Raw genomic sequence first — 18737 nt, 5'->3', positions numbered from 1 at the left:
TGCATCATCCTAGAAGAAGCAGACTTTGTTGATCAGCAATATAGATTCCAACCAACAAAGATGGATTAGGATTCTGCCGTGTTGTAACTTTCTGATTGACTATCCTGTGTCCTCCCTCATGTACCTCCTTAATGGAGCACTACGCATGAACTTACCCTTGGCCAGTGGGATGTTACCCTCAGGATTTTGAATTTTAAATGAGTCACATCAAATGCTAGTGGGCAAGCATTCATGGAAAAACTTATATTGGAACTGGCAGAGTCATCAAAACTGATCACAAATATAAAAATTCTCATTCTGGGTGCTTAGTAGAATTGCACTTTCCTAGCCTGTAAAAGATTAGGCTTTGGTCAGTTAGATGTGAGAGAAAGTAGTCTATATTACATTAAAAAAAGAAGCTGTAAGACCTATTAGATTGGCTAGCCTTTCCCCTTTCCAGATTCTGGGATCATGGAAGCATGAGGCTTGGGCCTCTACTGACTTGGGCCCACCACTGTAGACATATAATGGGAGTGAAAAATGAACCACTGTCACCTAAGCCACTGAGAAGCTGGGACTATTTACTACTGTAGCATAACCTCCCTGATATAGTAGTCCTGGCAGCAAATGTCAGCATTCAGAGTCCAGCAGTGGAAGACTGAATGTCCAGCAGTGGTGCTGCCAGTGGTGGTAGCACCATGATTTTGGTTGTATCTTTTCGACCTAACCTCACTTCCTTCCTGTCTTTATTATGAAGCTGGTTCTGTAAGTTATATCCTTCTAATAAATCCTTTTACTGCATAAATCACTCAGGGCAGTTTTTCATTGCTTGCAGCCCCAAACCATGCCTAGTAAATTCTGTTTTATCCAATAGGAATCTACTAAACCCAGAGTGTCCATCACTGTCCTAACTTCAGGCAAGCTTAAGACTGGAACTCAACAATGAATAAGACACACCTTATCTCAAGTAAGGCTTCCCTGGTGGCTCAGATGGTAAAGCGTCTGCATGCAATGTGGGAGACCCAGGTTCAATTCCTGAGTCGGGAAGATCCCCTGGAGAAGGACATGGCAACCCCACTACAATATTCTTACCTGGAAAATCCCATGGATGGAGGAGCCTGGTGGGCTATAGTCCATGGGGTCACAAAGAGTTGGACACGACTGAGCAATTTCACTGTCTTTATCTCAAGTAATCTACAATCTCATTAAACATATAATATGCAACAAGTTGAGAACTAAAGGAAACTAGTTAAGAAATCTGAAATAAGCCATGTGACCCTGAAGTTAAACGGGTGGGAACTTTACCTAGAAATGTTCAGAAGAAACATACAGATGAAAAAAGGACATGTGTATTTTAATCTTTTTGCTTTACTTGGAAAAATTCTACTATGCTTTACTTGGCAAAATTAATCTTTCAATTAGAGTAATATTTTCTTGATGCAGGAAATATTATTACAACCATACATGGTGCACAGGAAGCAGTGAGTATTTATCTGTTGAATGATTCACTGAATGAATGTGATCACGGGAACCTAAGCTCTAGAATCAGTGACTAGGGTTTGAGTCTTGCCTCTACCACTTACTAGCTGTGTGCTGCACTGCAGGTACCTTTTGGCTTGTTGTTGTTGTTGTTCAGTTGCTAACTTGTGTCTGACTCTTTGCTGCAACAGGCCAGGCTTTTCTGTCCTTCACTATCTCCCCAAGTTTGCTCATATTCATATCCAATGAGTCGACGATACATCTAAGTATTTCATCCTCTTCTGCCCTCTTCTCCTTTTGATTTTAATCTTTCCCAGTATCAGGGTCTTTTGAAATGAGTCAGTTCTTCACATCAGGTGCCAAAGTACTGGAGTTTCAGCATCAGTCCTTCCAATGAATATTCAGAACAGATTTCCTTTAGGAATGACTGGTTTGATCCCCTTGCTGTCCAAGGAACTCTCAAGAGTTTTCTCCAGCACCACAATTCAAAAGCACCAATTCTTCGGCTCCTGAGTCTGAAACAGAGACTTCTACAGCCTTCATCACAAAATGGAGATGCCACTCTTGGTTTCCCAGAATTGCTGGCAGAATTGAATATATATGACAGCATATAGGAAGCATGCAATAAATAGAATATAGGCATTTAGACACCCATGTATGTGTACCTATGTGTGTATACACCCCTCAGAATTTACTTCAGTTCATTTGTTAATGCAGGTAGAAGTAGTTCCTGAGCACCTACCATGTGCAACACATATTGCTGAGGACGGGCACTATAGTGAGCATCACACAAACTTTACGTGAAGTGAGATGACAAGGGACGTTCAGCAAGCTAGGAGACTTCAGGACAGGGAACGTTTGGGCTGAACACTTACAAATATCAGCAATTTTGCCCTTTGTACTTTCCAAAGTTCTGGAAATCCTCTCAAGTCCCACCCTCTAATACTTCTACCAGCTTAAAAAATAAAAAAAAAAGCAAAAGGCAGATGAGGCAGATGTTGTAAGTTACTTCTCCAAAACCTATTTCTCCTTTCGCGTACTCTTAAAACTTCCATGTGGTCTTCAGGATATTCACGTCTTGCTGTAAGATACATTTCCTAACTTCTCCCACAGCTTAGGGTGGCCATGGAGCTCTGGCCTAAGAGACGTCAGCAGAAGTATACTAGGCATTTCTGGGACAGCTTTCTTCCCTGGCATAGGTGTCACCTCCTCCTCCCAGTCATCTCCTACTTTAACCAGCTTGGAAACATGAAAGGGAGGCCAGAGTGGAGTGAACAACCTGTCTTTAAGAGGACACCATGGAGAAAAGAAAGTCACCCACCAAAGATGGTGGGGAGGGGAGCCAGAGGAGCCAAATACCCTGATGGCATTGCGAGACGACCCTATGACCTGAATAAGCCACTGTTGTTTGGGTCTTCTGTGAGGCAGCAGAGTGATGAGTCTTTGATGGTACATTTATCTGCTTGACAAATATTTAATAAGCACCTACTATGTGCCAGGCACTATTCTAAGCCCTGGGGGTAGGGCAGAGCAAAAAAGACAAAAATACTTATCTTCAAGGAGCTTACTTTTAGGGTCAAGGGTATAAACAAGACAAGCAGTGAGCTATGTTTTATGTTAGTGCACAGTTCTGAGGAGAAAAGTAAACCATGGAAGGATAGAGGCTTCAAGGGAGGGAAGATTACAATTTAAATGAGGTGACCAGCAAAGTCTCTGGTGAGAAGACACATCAAATCAAGACCTGTGGGCAGTTAGGGAGCAATTCATGAGGATACTGAAAGGAAGACTATCCCCACAGAAGGACCAGACTTTCACAGCTGAGGTGGAAGGGTGTGTCCTGAGTTACGGGAATAAACAGAGCCAAGTGCATGGATGAAGAAAGTGATCAAGAAGGAGGGTGGGAGGTCATGGGTCTTGGAGTTGACTGGAGAGTACAGATAAGATAGGCATATAGGGCAGGGGTTGCCAAGCCTTTCCAGTAAAGGGTCCTTGATTTTAGCCTTGCGTGTTCTTGGCTGCGACAGCTCAACTCTACAAGAAGCCTCTGAGACACTATGTAAACAAATAGGTGTGGCTGTGATTCCAAACTTAATTTCTAAAAGCAGGCAGCTGGATCTGGCTGGAGGGCCAGAGTTTGCAGATCTAAGGCAGGACCATGTAGATCAGTATAAGGACTTTGGCTTTTACTAGAAGTAATTTGTTAGTGATTGGAAAGATTTGAGCACAGGAGTGACATGATCTGAATTGCATCTTACCAGGATCACTTTCTGGGTATTGAGTAGAGAATAGAAATTAAAGAGTAGGGGTAGGAGTGAAAGCCAGGAGGCCAGTTAGGCGACAACTGCAATAACCACATAAAATATTTCCTTGGTTTCCAAATCATCATCAAGAGTACGACAACGTTACTCAAATGATTTATGCAACCTACCCTACCTCATGCTTAACTAATGATACCCACCTCCCCCACAAAGGGGAGAAATCCAAGTGCTTTGAGCCCTGACTTGCCAAGCAGAACAGGAAGTCTTTATCTAATTGAAACAGTGGGGGAGATTTTAAATAGGCAATACACAGGAGCCAAATTAGAATAGACACAGGCCATCAAGGCCCACAACCCCTACAAAAAAAAAAAAAAGCAGTACAGTCCAGCTGCAAACTCAGGCGATTTGCAGAAGACCCAGAACCAAGGCTTTTTCTTGACTTCACAATCGAAAGAGTTCATCACAGATATTGATATTTGGATAGCTAACATGGAAAGCTATTTCCCTCCCTTCTACTGCACATGATAAGCTGGCCCTGGGGTCAGGAAAGTCCCCTGATAAAGGGCAGTCATTTCTGATTGGGTCTGGCTGAAAGGAACATGCTCAATGACCATCTAAGGGTACTGGAGGTTTGTTGAGGGGTGGAGATTGGCAAACATTCTTTTTTTTTTTTTAATTGAAGTATATTTGATTTACATATTTGTGTTAATTTCATATATATACATATACATACACACACACATTCTTTTTTAAACATTCTTTTCCATTATGGTTTACCCCAGGAGACTGGATATAGTTCCCTGTGCTGTACAGTAGGACCTTGTTGTTTATCTATTCTGAATGTAATAGTTTGGATCTACCAACCCCAAATTCCTAGTCCATCCTTCTCCCATCCCTTCTCCCCTTGGCAACAAGTTGGTCTCTATGGGTGAACACTCTTATGGCCTCACCACCACTCCTCCCTTTCTTCCACTAAGAGGAACCCTCACCTTTGCTCTCCCTGCTTTGAATGGCCAGGTCCCTATGCAGACCAGGCCCTCCCCTGCCCCGGGGATGGCTCTTTATTGGTCTATGCCAGCTGTGGGTTCTTGTCCTTGGTAACTGTGGTGGCCATGAGAATGTACCTCTTAGATCCTCTAATGCAGGAAGTGTAACTGGACATCAGCCCATCTGCTGTGCTCACATAGCCGTCACTGGTTTGGTCACTTGTGATTCCCATGGGCTGCTCCCAGCTGATGATAGTATGTGGCAGGGATCCTAAGACAGGCTTGTTTCTGGGAGACACAGGATTCCTCAACAGGTCACTCCACCTGTGTGCTCCCCAAAGGCTTTGCTGAACTTTCCTGAGGCTGCACTGTGGGGTAAAGTGCTTCTCTCTGCTCTTTTCTCTGGGCCAAACCTGCATCACTATCTGAAGTTTCTCTTAGTCTTATCGGCTCCCTTCCTATTTTCTCTCACAGACATTTCCCCTAAAAATTTCTAGCACGTTTAATCCTATCTCAGCATCCGCTTCTCAGAGAACCTGGACCAACACAATTAAAGAGTGGGCTTGTGATACAATTTTGGTCAATGTAATACAAAGGAAAGTTGGCGGGAGAGCTTCCAGGAAGCTTGTCTTTGTTCTTAGAAAAGAAACCCAGGAAGGATGATTTTGTTTTTCTGCCTTAGGACAAAGCTTACCTAATTTGAAGCAGCTTCTCTTTGTAAAAGAACACATATACTTATTTCTGAAAATTGCACAAAAGTATATGGCCATTTGAGTGCATTTCTAGGCCTTGAAGGGGTCTTTGAAAGTGAGGGACCCCGTAGCTTAAGTTTCATTAGCTTCATGGAAATCTGCCTCTGCTCTTGATGTTGCCATCAACATGTGATGACTGGAGCTGGGGCAGCCATTCTGGGGCCACGGAGGGGGCCAACTCAAGAGAATGAACATAAAGGAAGGAACACACCACTGCTGCTGTTTCTAAGCTGCTTGAGTTCCCAACTCCGAAACTGCCTCTCTCTGGATTTAGGGTTTTGAGAGCTAACAAACTAATAAATGTCCTTATTCCTTAAGCCACATTTAGTTGAGCTTTCTTTACTTTGGAGCCCAAAGTGTTTTAAATGATACAGACATATTTCTGAAAAGGTTTCATCTGTCAACCCCATTCTCTGTGATGCATTAGATAAAGATCTATCTGGGATAAGAAGATTAAGGAGAGGCAAGGTGGCAACTGCAGAGCAGAGCAATTGAGTCTTTACAGTTGATGTTTCCTTGGACAGCCAGACATTCTTCTAAGATGAGGTGAGTGAATGATTGAGTTGGAGAATTTACTTGCCTCTGGGAAAATGATCTAGACTTTGGTTGTGACACAGAGTAGTGAGTCGGTGGAGAGACAACAGGATGGTACTTAAATCACAAAGTTGCTTCAGGCTGTCCCTCCAGTATCACCATAGAAGCAGCAATGAGAACTTCGTCAGGGAAAAAGCACTGGCATTGAACCGCAGGCCTTAATGGCACCCATAAAATCCTCTACCTGGGCTGACAATAAATACAGGTATCTTGGCGACTGTCAGCTAATAGTACACTGAACTTCAGCTTTATGTCAGGCACTATGCCAGCACTTTATACACAAGGTTTCACCTATTCCTCATAGAAAATTTGTGACAGAAGAATTATTATCCTTTTTTACAGATTAGGAAATTGAGGTTCATAGAAGTTGAATAACTTGCCCAAAGTCACACAGTTATGAAATGATGGAGCCAGAATCAAATATCAACAGTTTGAATCTAACACTAGCTTTTTCTTGCCTCATCTTCTTCTTCTTCAAGACCTTCCCAATTTTTCCTAAACTGTTTATATCAAAGGCCAGGTGGTAAATATTTTCAGTTTGGTGGACAAGTATCTGTTGTAACAACTCCACTCTACCACTGCAGCACAAAGCCCTCCACAACAATCAATGTGGCTGTATTCCAATAAAACTTTATTTGCAAAAACAGGAAGTAGGTCTGACCTGGTTTGTGGGCCATCTAGTCTACTGACCTCTGTACTACATAATCTTTCACTTGTTTCTCCTATTAGCTCTCCTGTGGCTTCCACCACCCGCTACAACCATGCCCATTTCTGGTGACACACAGAGTTCAGTTGTGACAGTGTAGGAGGATTACTGTGAAGTTATTGAAACTTCAGCAACACTGGAACACTTATGCAGGCTTCTTCTAAGGCCCTAGGTGGGGCCCTAGCAGTGTGATTGCATACTAAGCATATACAGATATAAATATAGATATATTTGATTTTCATAAGAAAGATATTTTAACAATACTTCCTCTTCCTCCTCCTGGAGGAGGAAATAGCAACCCGCTCCAGTGTTCCTGCCTGGAGAATCCCCTGGTGGGCTACAGTCCATGGGGTCACCAAAAGTTAGACACGTCTGAGCAATTGAGCACAAGCACTCTCTCTCCTACTTTCTCCTCATACAGGAGGCCTTGAAATGGTCATGGGCATTTTGGGGTTCTGGCCTAGGAGGAACCCTTTAGTTTGGTTCTAGGGGGATGTTTTTGCAGTTCACAGTCATATATGTGTATGGCTAGGCTATTGCCTGCTGCCTAGTGTGGGAATGGCTTCCAGAGCACTGTTATGATCCACTGTGGCACTCATCCATCATCGTAACCTGAAGGTGTAGGGCTAAAGATGACACAGTGCCAAGAAAGTGCCCTATAGCACCTGGCACTGGAAGCAAGTGGGTGGTGGGGAGAAACCAGGCTTGAAATGTAGGAAGGCATTACCTTATCAGCGGAAAATTCCTTTAGGCATCAGACATGTCAGTTTCTAAGTGGAGGGCTGGGTTCTCAGCCATGCCTAATCAAAGCAGAATTTCTCTCCTTTCGGGAAAACACTTGATCATGCGGCATTCATGACTGTGAATGCACTACACCATTTTTATGGGTAGCACACAAAATAGTAAGGCGCTGAATGAATGTTAGCTGTTTTATTTCATTTTGCCTTCTTTGTTCTACAAAAATGACTGGAAAATAGAAAATGGATAATGTTGATATTAGTACTAAGAAATGTAGCTCTCAGGAATGTAACACAATATTAAGAACCAAGAGGAAGAACACAGAGCAGCTAAATCAGTGGATTCTCAGCCACTTCTTTATACTAATATAAGCTGGCCAATCACGTCCAGTGGTGAAGGAAAAGAACAAGATGAAAGAACATGTACAAACTATGGGAGCCATATCATCAAAGATGACGCGTGACTAGAAATTCCACTGTTTTTGCAACTAGAAAGCCCTTCCTTCATCTCTTATGACACTTAATGCATTTTCAGCTGGTCATTTTTATAAAAGTTGGGCAGTGACTAAAGATACCTAATGTCCTTGAGCCTCAGTTTCTTGATCTGTAAAATGGGGATGATACTAATATGATTATTCTGAGACTTGTACTAGGAAGTATGTGTGAACATGTGTAACAGAGGGTTGCATCCCTGGTAGGGACTAAATACATTTAATCATCTTCCTCAGACTTGGTTGTTGAACATGGAAGGACCAGCCAGGCAAATCTGAAGACCTGTTTGCCAGTATCTGCCAAGGTTCACACCATTGCCTTAGTCTGTCCATGGGCTTGGGGACGATGCTGAGTGACATCCTACACTTGCTCAGAAATGATTTCAACCGTCTGCAGCAGGTACAGCTCCCTGATCTAACGTGAAAATGTTTGTCCCTGTGTCTCTAGGAACAGGTCCAGAGTGATGAGTACTCCAGAGAAGGTGTAAGAAGGGAGGGAAACACTTGAAACCTTTCTGGGAAAAAAAGATAGTGGAGACCTGATCCTTCCTGAACTGGCCCTGAACTTGATCCTTGGAGGGAGGTGCCTATGCCACATGCATTTCACCCTCAAGTCTATCCTGCACGCTGGAGATTCTTATTCCCTTTCACAGATGGGGAAACTGAAGCACATTCATTTCAAAGGAGTTGGCCAAGGATACACGGCAGGACAATGGCAGAGCAGGGCTAGAGTCCCTGTCCTCTAAATCCATCTCTAGTGCTCGGTGGCACTGACCCCTCCCCCATCACAGACTCTGTGGCTCTCCCTCCTAATCATGGCTCCCCTGGTCCTGCTCAGTCCCTGCCACCTACCCCTTACCACACAAGAGGAAGGACATTCTGCAAAGTTGCTGTCTATCACAAGCCAAGCATCTAGAAATTCTAAGGTCATGGGGGTGTCTCTGAGGATGCAGGACCTTGAATTCCAAGTCCAGAGAGCTTGGTCTCTATATTCAGGAGTTTATCAGAAAGAAAATATTGTTTTCAAGATCTTCACCCACTCATTCATTCATTCCAATGTGTAATGAGTGTCTGCTACATGTCAAGAGCTGTGCTGGGCACAAGGATACAGTGGTGATCGTGATAGATCTGGTTCCTGTTCTCCTAGACCTTGCCCTCCAGTGGGGAAGACAGACAAAAAGATGGGCATACATAACAAAAGACTGCTGCAAAGAGTGATGAGGGTTAAGTTGGAGTTCAAATAAGAAGCTGAGATAGGGACTAAAACTTTGAATCAGGAGGTGCAGGGTGGCCCCTCTGAGGAGGTGATATTTATGCCTAGTCCTAAAGAATGATGAGGAAGCAGCCAAACAAGGAATGAGGAATGGGGGTAGGGAAGGTTAAGGGAGCAGCATGCTGAGCCCCGAGACAGGGAAATTGGGCCTTTTGGAAGAACTAAGTGTGGTTGGAGCATAGGGAGAGATGGAGAAAGTGGTCAGAGGTGAGTTTGGAGAAGTTGTCAGTCAACTAATTGAGGGCCTTGTAGTCACTGGAAGGAGCTGGTTTATCTGAGTGCCATGAGAAGCCACCAAACTTGAAATGCATTGCTTTCTAGCTGTATTTTGAGGGCACAGTAAATCTAGACAAATGTAAAAGTCTGAGTTTGAACATTCATCTCATGGTAGGCTGATTGCATTAATATCCCTAATTCCTCACCCCTCTCTATATCCGTATGCTTTACCATGTGACCTTCACTTACTTTCGGTAAAGGTTCACCTAGAATCTGGACTGGACGCATGACTTATTTTGAAAGGACTGTTATCAAATGTGACACAAACAGAGACTTGAAGAAGCTCTTGCATGTTTCTCCTTCCTCGGCTATCACCATAAAACATATCCGGTCTAGCTGGAAGGAGAAAGACACAGACCAGACTTGGAATCCAGGCATCTCATTCAAGGCCATCCTAGACGAGCTAAACAGCCAGCCAGTTCTCATACCAGAAAGACAGATGACCAGGCAAAACACAACTGACCATAGGCACGTGAGTGAGCCCAGCCAAGGTAAGCCCAGCCCAGACCAGTTTGACTGTGCAGACTTTGAGCTAATAAATGTTTACTGTCACGTGTCATTGAGGTTTTGTGGTTGTATGTTACATAGCATTACAGTGGCAATAGATAACTGATATATACCTCAAACTCAAATTGCTTAAATCTCAACTTCTGAAACCTCAAAGTCAATAGTTCAGATGGAGTGTCTGGATGGTTTACTCTTTACAACATGAACTGGGGAGTCTTTGCATCCTGGATTCATATTCCAGCTCTGCTATTTATTACCTGTCAATGATTGAACTGATTTGATTCTAAAGGTGAATTCAGTTTGATTCTAAACACGAACTTGCCCCTCCTACCATCTTATTGGGGCTTCTCCTATGCCCTTGGATGTGGGGTATCTCCTCACAGCCACTCCAGTGCCTACCATCTTACCAGGGTTTCTCTGACCTTGGACTTGGGGTATCTCCACACAGTTGGCCCAGTGAAGCATAGCAAAGCCTTCTTCAGTGATCAGTGCAAAGAAATAGAGGAAAACAATATAACAGGAAAGACTAGAGATCTCTTCAAGAAAACTAGAGATACCAAGGGAACATTTCATGCAAAGATGGGCTCAATAAAGGACAGAAATGGTATGGACCTAACGGAAGCAGAAGGTATTAAATAGAGGTGGCAAGAATACACAGAACTATATAAAAAAGATCTTCATGACTGAGATAATCACCATGGTGTGATCACTCACCTGGAGCCAGACATCCTGGAATGTGAAGTCAAGTGGGCCTTAGGAAGCATCACTATGAACAAAGCTAGTGGAGGGGATGGAATTCCAATTGAGCCATTTCTAATCCCAAAAGATGATGCTGTGAAAGTGCTGCACTCAATATGCCAGCAAATTTGGAAAACTCAGCAGTGGCCACAGGACTGGAAAAGGTCAGTTTTCATTCCAATCCCAAAGAAAAGCAATGTCAAAGTAATGCTCAAAGTTCTCCAAGCAAGGCTTCAACAATACGTGAACCATGAACTTCCAGATGTTCAAGCTGGTTTTAGAAAAGGCAGAGGAACCAGAGATCAAATTGCCAACATCCACTGGATCATCAAAAAAGCAAGAGAGTTCCAGAAAAAAAATCTATTTCTGCTTTATTGACTATGCCAAAGCCTTTGACTGTGTGGATCACAATCAACTGTGCAAAATTCTGTAAGAGATAAGAATACCAAACCACCTGACCTGCCTCCTGAGAAATCTGTATGCAGGTCAGGAAGCAACAGTTAGAACTGGACATGGAACAACAGACTGGTTCCAAATCAGGAAAGGAATATGTCAAGGCTGTATATTGTCACCCTGCTTATTTAACTTATATGCAGAGTACATCATGAAAAACGCTGGGCTGGATGAAACACAAGCTGGAATCAAGATTGCTGGGAGAAATATCAATAACCTCAGATATACAGATGTCACCAACCTTATGGCAGAAAGTGAAGAACTAAAGAGTCTCTTGATGAAAGTAAAAGAGGAGAGTGAAAAAGTTGGCTTAAAGCTCAACATTCAGAAAACTAAGATCATGGCATCCAGTCCCATCACTTCATGGCAAACAGATGGAGAAACAGTGGAAACAGTTTCAGACTTTATTTTTTGGGGGGCTCCAAAATCACTACAGATGGTGATTGCAGCCATGAAATTAAAAGACGCTTGCTCCTTGGAAGAAAAATTATGACCAACCTAGACAGCATATTAAAAAGCAGAGACACTACTTTGTCAACAAAGGTCCATCTAGTCAAGGCTATGGTTTTTCCAGTAATCATGTATGGATGTGAGAGTTGGACTATAAAGAATGCTGAGCACCAAATAATTGATGCTTTCTAACTGTGGTGTTGGGGAAGACTCTTGAGAGTCCTTTGGACTGCAAGGAGATCCAACCAGTCCATTCTAAAGGAAATCAGTCAGTCCTGAATATTCATTGGAAAGACTGATGCTGAAGCTGAAACTCCAATACTTTGGCCACCTGATGTGAAGAATGGACTCATTTGAAAAGACCCTGATGTTGGGAAAGATTGAAGGCAGGAGGAGAAGAGGACAACAGAGGATGAGATGGTTGGATGGCATTGCTGCCTCAATGGGCATGAGTCTGAGTGAACTCCAGGAGTTGGTGATGGACAGGGAGGCCTGGCGTGCTGCAGTCCATGGGGTCACAAAGAGTCGGACACGACTGAGTGACAGAACTGAACTGAACTGAATGAATGCACAAGATATTTCGCTTCTCTGAGGCTCGGTTTCCCATCTGTAGGATGGATTTGATGATTATACCCACCCCATAGGCTGTTACAGTATCAAATGAGAAAAACACTTTGTAGATGTTAAATACTCTGTCTCCAACTTTTAGTCGCAATCACCAATGTATTCATGAAAGTGAAAAAGGAAGAAGCTGCTTGGAAAGCATGGCCTGGAGAAGAGATACAAGAACTTTAATGGAGCCTTGTGTTGATGGTCTGCTCTGGTTAGTCAGCTGCATCTGTTTTAGGGAAGAACAGAAGAATACAACATATTCCATGGGGCATAATATGCTTTCGTTGGAAACCACATTTCAGGTGATGGATTGAAATGGAGAGCCAGAACCAAGAAACCGTCAGGATGGTGTTGTCAGAGCCCCAGATGTGGCCTCCCAGGCTGGCATCATCCACACAGCACAAGGAGGTGCTCCACACAGTAGATGTAAATGATCAAAGTGTCCTGCCTGTTAGACATGGTCCTGAGGCCAACAGTGGTTGATTTGGGTGAAGGTTACTCTCACCGGTCAGGCAGCTGTTGAGGGTAGTTCCTCCTCCTCCTCTCTGATCCCACTCCTGCTTCTTCAAAGGCCCTGCCTCATTGATTCCTCCCTCTTGTGTCTTGAAGCCCTGCCTCTCCCTGCATCCAAATGTGCTCAAGCCCCTGTTCAAAACCATCTCTCCACCGGGCCGTGCTCACCCACCTTCCTTTCCTGTCATATTCCTTCAGAGAGTTGCCCACATTTCCCACTTCTTCCTAACTCCACATTTGCCTCCACCTCTCAGAAGCATTCGATGCTAGTCATTTCTTAGACCCCAACAACCAACTGTTTATAAAAGCCCAGCGACTACATCTTTATTAACTCTCTCTTCCATTGTCTTGTTGTTTTGATGTCTATGACCTTAATTTTGATGTCTATGACCTTGATTTTGATACTTTTTTAAAAAGAAAGTTGCAGTAATCTCTTAGTTTCTCTGCTGCTACTGCTGCTAAGTTGCTTCAGTCGTGTCCAACTCTGTGTGACCCCATAGATGGCAGCCCACCAGGCTTCCCCATCCCTGGGATTCTCCAGGCAAGAACACTGGAGTGGGTTGCCATTTCCTTCTCCAATGCATGCAAGTGAAAAGTGAAAGTGAAGTCCCTCAGTTGTGTCTGACAAGTAGCAACCCCATGGACTGCACCCACCAGGCTCCTCTGTCCAGGGGATTTTCCAGGCAAGAGTACTGGACTGGGGTGCCATTGCCTTCTCTGCTTGGTCTCTCTACTAATCTACATTTCATAATCTACATTTCATATCATTTCCAGACTCCTCTCTGAATCACAGTTCTGAGCCTGGCTTTCTCCTGCAGAAAATATCTCAGTGGCTCCCCAATGTCCACAGAAATAGTCTAAACTCTCTAGATTATCTCAAAGACCTTCATGCTTTGGTCTCCTCCAGCTTTCCAGTTTATTTCCCACCATGTTCATTCATGAGTCCTCTGCTCCTATCAGACTTAATCATTCTTCATTCCTCGTGCAGACTGAGTACTTGAACACTTCTGCGCCTTTGTGTGGTTCCCCCTTCCTAGCAGCCCGTCCCTGCAATTTCTACACACTGAAATCATATCAGATCTTCAAAGCCCAACATACTTCCTTCTCCATGAAGCCTAATTTTATCTTCTCAGGAGAAAGCAATCTTTTCCTTCCCCTTCCCTAGAACTGGATACTTTTGTAGCTTTTAGTATAGTTTTTGTTCATATTATATCTCCCATATTGGACTAGGACTTCTTGAGAACACAATGCATCTTTGCATCACCACAGTACTCAGCACAGTGCATTGCACATAACAACTGTCTGATTAGTATTTCTTGAACAAATAAAACACTATTAAATATTAAAAACACTATTGGCACAAAGATGATAGCCATAAGTCATAATCGCCAACAATTATACCATATGCTAAAGTCATGTTTATCATAAGAATTAACCTAGGGGTTGCAAACTCAGGAGACTATCAAGCCCAGGCAAGTAGTACAAAATAGTAAAATAAGGTTGCGTAAGTACACTTGCCTCTTGAGAAACCTGTATGCAGGACAGGAAGCAACAGTTAGAATTGGACATGGAACAACAGAGGTTCCAAATAGGAAAAGGAGTACATCAAGGCTGTATATTGTCACCATGCTTATTTAACTTATATGCAGAGTACATCATGAAAAACGCTGGGCTGGATGAAGCACAAGCTGGAATCAAGATTGCTGGAAGAAATATCAATAACCTCAGATATGCAGATGATACCACCCTTATGGCAGAAAGTGAAGAACTAAAGAGTCTCTTGATGAAAGTGAAAGAGGAGAGTGAAAAAGTTGGCTTAAAGCTCAATATTCGGAAAACTAAGATCATGGTATCCAGTCCCATCACTTCCTGGCAAATAGATAGGGAAACAGTGGCTGACTTTATTTTTGGGGGGGCTCCAAAATCACTGCAGATGGTGATTGCAGCCATGAAATTAAAAGATGCTTGCTCCTTGGAAGAAAAGTTATGACCAACCTAGACAGCATATTAAAAAGCAGAGACACTACTTTGTCAACAAAGGTCCATCTAGTCAAGGCTATGGTTTTTCCAGTAGTCATGTATGGATGTGAGAGCTGGACTTTAAAGAAAGCTGAGCACAGAAAAATTGACGCTTTTGAACTGTGGTGTTGGAGAAGACTCTTGAGAGTCCCTTGGACTGCAAGGAGATCTAACCAGTCCATCCTAGAGGAGATCAGTCCTGGGTGTTCATTGGAAGGACTGATGCTGAGGCTGAAACTCCAATACTTTGGCCACCTGATGCGAAGAGCTGACTCATTTGAAAAGACCCTGATGCTGGGAAAGATTGAGGGCAGGAGGAGAAGGGAACAACAGAGGATAAGATGGTTGGATGGCATCACTGACTCAATGAACATGGGTTTGGGTGGACTCCAGGAGTTGGTGATGGACAGGGAGGCCTGGCATGCTGCGGTTCACAGGGTCACAAATAGTCGGACACGACTGAGTGACTGAACTGAAGTACACTGGCTATGTTTTGTGGGCTTCCCTGGTAGCTCAGCTGCTAAAAAATCCGCCTGCAATGCAAGAGACTCTGGTTCATTTCCTGGGTCTGGAAGATTCCCCTGGAGATGGGATAAGCTACTCACTCCAGTATTCTTGGGCATCCCTGGTAGCTCAGACAGTAAAGAATCTACCTGCAATGCAGGAAACCTGGGATCAATCCCTGGGGTGGGAAGATCTCCTGGAGGAGGGCATGGCAACCCACTTTAGTATTCTTGCCTGGAGAATTCCATGGACAGAGGAGCCTGGTGGGCTACAGTCCATGGAGTCACAAAGAGTCAGACACTACTGAGAGACTAAGCACAGCACAGCAAGTACACTGGCCAGTGCTGTGGTGTCTGCCCCATTGAACGGGAGTAGCTTCTATTCAGTAGGAGCCAATTGTTGCCAGCTTGAAATTTGGGCCCAGCATTACCAGCTCATTTGATTACTAGAGAGACACTAGAAACATAAATATTTATGTGAAATCAGCCAGTTTTTAAGAGTTGGCAACTAGTCAATTTTTAAAAGTTGGACTGCCAACTTTCTAAGCGTGGGGATGGAGAACACTATATTCTGTTTAAGTGAAAAATGCTAGTTAATGAACTTACAAATACCAGACTTATAGTCAAAGATGGCAGGCTCTCTGAGAATTAGAGCATCCTACAACACATTTAAGGCTGGCTCCAGGGTTGATTCAGAAGGCACTTTGTGGCTTAGGCATGTCTAGGCTCCCCATTTTTGACATCAATCATCATTAGGGAAAACCAAGAAGAGCTTTCTGGGAATGGGAACCCTCTGCTTGTTGTATTCTGGAAACAATGGCAGCACTTTTTTTCTGACTACATCTATTTCTGAGGTTGTTCTCATTTCCTCTGTCTCCTGTACTGAGCAACCACTCTGCTGGCTTCTGGGCAGGAGCAGAAAAGTCCAAGGCCAGGTCTCCTAGCGTCTAAGATTTTATAATCTCAGTAGCTTGGCAGAGCTCACACTCAAGGAACTGAGGGCCAGACAGGAAACCACCATGCTTTCCCAAAGCCCCACATCTTGGCCCCATTCTTACAGGACTTAATTATGTATTGAATACCTAAGCTAGGCATTTCACAAGCTTTCTCACAGCAATCCTGTAAAGTAGATGATTGGATTAACCAGGAGAAGTTAATGGCTATAACAAGACAACCCCTAAAATTCCAGTGGTTGAACATGATGAAAGTTTATGTCTTGCTCACCTGAAAAGGGTTATGTGATTCAGGTTAAGAGTGGGAGCTCTGCTCTGTGCAGTCATCTGTGGACCCAAGATCCTTCCACCTTGTGGCTGGACCCTCCTTTGAGTATCAGGAGTCTCTCTATTCAGCTGGAAGATGGGGAAGGAGAACAGGGATTGCACAGGGAACAGTTTTATCAACCAGTCCTGGAAGGGCTCACATCATCTCCACTTATATTCTAAGGACTAGAACTCAATCATGTGGCCAGACCTAACTTCAAGTACAGCCAGGTTGTATGCTTAGGAAAGAGCAGAAGCAGATATTGGTAAATTCTAGCAGCCTCTGCCATAGGAGTCATTCCTATTTCCAGAGGGAGGAAAAATGAGGCTCATCACTTTTCTAAGATCACTAAGTGATCTTCGTGGGCCTCCAACTTAGGCTGATCTGGCACTGACATCTGCTTTTCTTCACTGCCCTAGTTGACTTTTTGGCATCTACTATTTCATCTTGTATTGCAGGCATTAATGAATTTGATATACCAACTCGCATAAGACCACCTGCATCTAGTGAATATTTTATTGGCATATCCCCATGGAATTTTGCCTAAAGAGGCTCTCAACTCTTAAAACTTTGGACACACATACTGCTTTCTCCTAGGTTAGAAAGAGGAAAGAAAAGATGCAGGACACAAGTGAGGTGCAGCTCACCCATCCACTGAGGTTTATCTGGGACATTCTAAGACTGATGGTGTGCCACTGCATATGGTTGGTGAACTTGCATATTTCTTCTCCTACCTCCCGTAGCTAGAGAGCACATCAAATACCATGCCACCTGAAAGCTCCAGAGCTCTGCCATAGACGTGTGCATCAGCAGTATCTATTTTTGTATTTTGGTTGTTCCATTTCTTAGGGTTAAGGTAGCTTACAAAGTGAAAGTGAAAGTCACTCAGTCGTGTCCAACTCTTTGTAACCCCATGGACTGTAGTCCATGGAACTCTACAGGCCAGAATACTGGAATGGGTAGCCTTTCCATTCTCCAGGGGATCTTCCCCACCCAGGGATTGAAGCAAGGTCTCCTGAATTGTAGGTGGATTCTTTACCAACTGAGCTATCAGGGTTCATACAAATGCAACAATGTTAACTATCTGTAGGAATTTGAGACTAGGATTAGTTAGCTACAGATAGGAAACGTCAGTGTTACTCTTTCTAGAACTATCTTCACCCCTAGGGGGGAAAAATACTTGGCTAAATGTTCCTGTCGCACACTCTTCCAGCACTATGTATTCTAGCATAGTTCCTTCATGACTTTCATCACATTTATAATTTTTAAAATTGCCATTGTAATAATTGGTTTAATGTCTGCCTCTCCCTCTAGACTGTACACCCCACAAAGGCAGAGATCATGTCTTTTTCATTCCCTGTTTGTTTTTTTGTTCAGTTGCTATGTCATGTCCCCACTTGTATCAGTCAGCTAACGCTGCATAACAAACAATGCCCTAGCTCAATAACTTACAGCAATTATTTATTCTCACATATATATCCACAGGTTGACTGGGGTTTGATACATCCAGGCTGGCCTCTACTGAGCTTAATTCCAAGCTAACAGTACTTCTTATTCTTTAGAACCACTGGCATGTCTTTCTCATGGCAACAATAGAAGCACAAGAGGTAGTGAATGCAAACAAAGTGTCTTAATGCCTAGTCTTGGGACTGACGCACACAGTCACTTCTCTCCATGCTCCATGGGCTAAAGTGAGCCATATGGCTAAGCATGAGCTCAATAACACGAGAAAATCCACTCTGCCTCATGTAGTGGCAATTGCCAAGTTGCACAGCACAGGGCACAGGTACAGGGGAAGGTAAAGAATTGGAGCAATAATGCAGTACATTACAAGGCCGTGCCTGCAGTAGACAGCTCACTGCACTGCACATGGGATGCTCAATAAATATTGCCTGAATAAATGTATAGGGTATTCTTTGTAAATTAATCTCTCTAGGTTGAAAAAAAACCCCACTGGTTGGTAAGGATTACCTAACATGGAAGGCTAATATATTAAGAGATTAATTTGTGTTTGTTCTTCCTAAATCTTTCCCTCCCTGCCGTTACAGCAGGGAGCCAGGTGGACTTGTATGCCTGCTTACAAGGTAGAAGAGCTGAAGCATTCTGGAGCTGAGAGCTCCTCCGATCTTTTGTTGAAGCCTCAGCCATTTG

The 18737-nt window shown here is 43.5% G+C and overlaps 1 long non-coding RNA gene across 1 annotated transcript in view; it reads left to right on the top strand.

The window, feature by feature from the left end:
• The window catches only part of LOC138437632 (uncharacterized), a 76859-nt gene that overhangs the window by 16229 nt on the left and 41893 nt on the right, over positions 1-18737 (top strand). The window contains exons 3-4 of the long non-coding RNA XR_011256048.1: positions 5882-6000; positions 8220-8382. This is a non-coding gene — a long non-coding RNA (uncharacterized lncRNA). The remainder of the gene's footprint in view (positions 1-5881; positions 6001-8219; positions 8383-18737) is intronic.

Source organism: Ovis canadensis, chromosome 3 (assembly GCF_042477335.2).
Source record: "Ovis canadensis isolate MfBH-ARS-UI-01 breed Bighorn chromosome 3, ARS-UI_OviCan_v2, whole genome shotgun sequence".
NCBI classification, from domain to species: Eukaryota; Metazoa; Chordata; class Mammalia; order Artiodactyla; family Bovidae; genus Ovis; species Ovis canadensis.
Note: the sequence above shows the minus strand (reverse complement) of the source record. Positions and strands in the feature narration are given on the sequence as shown.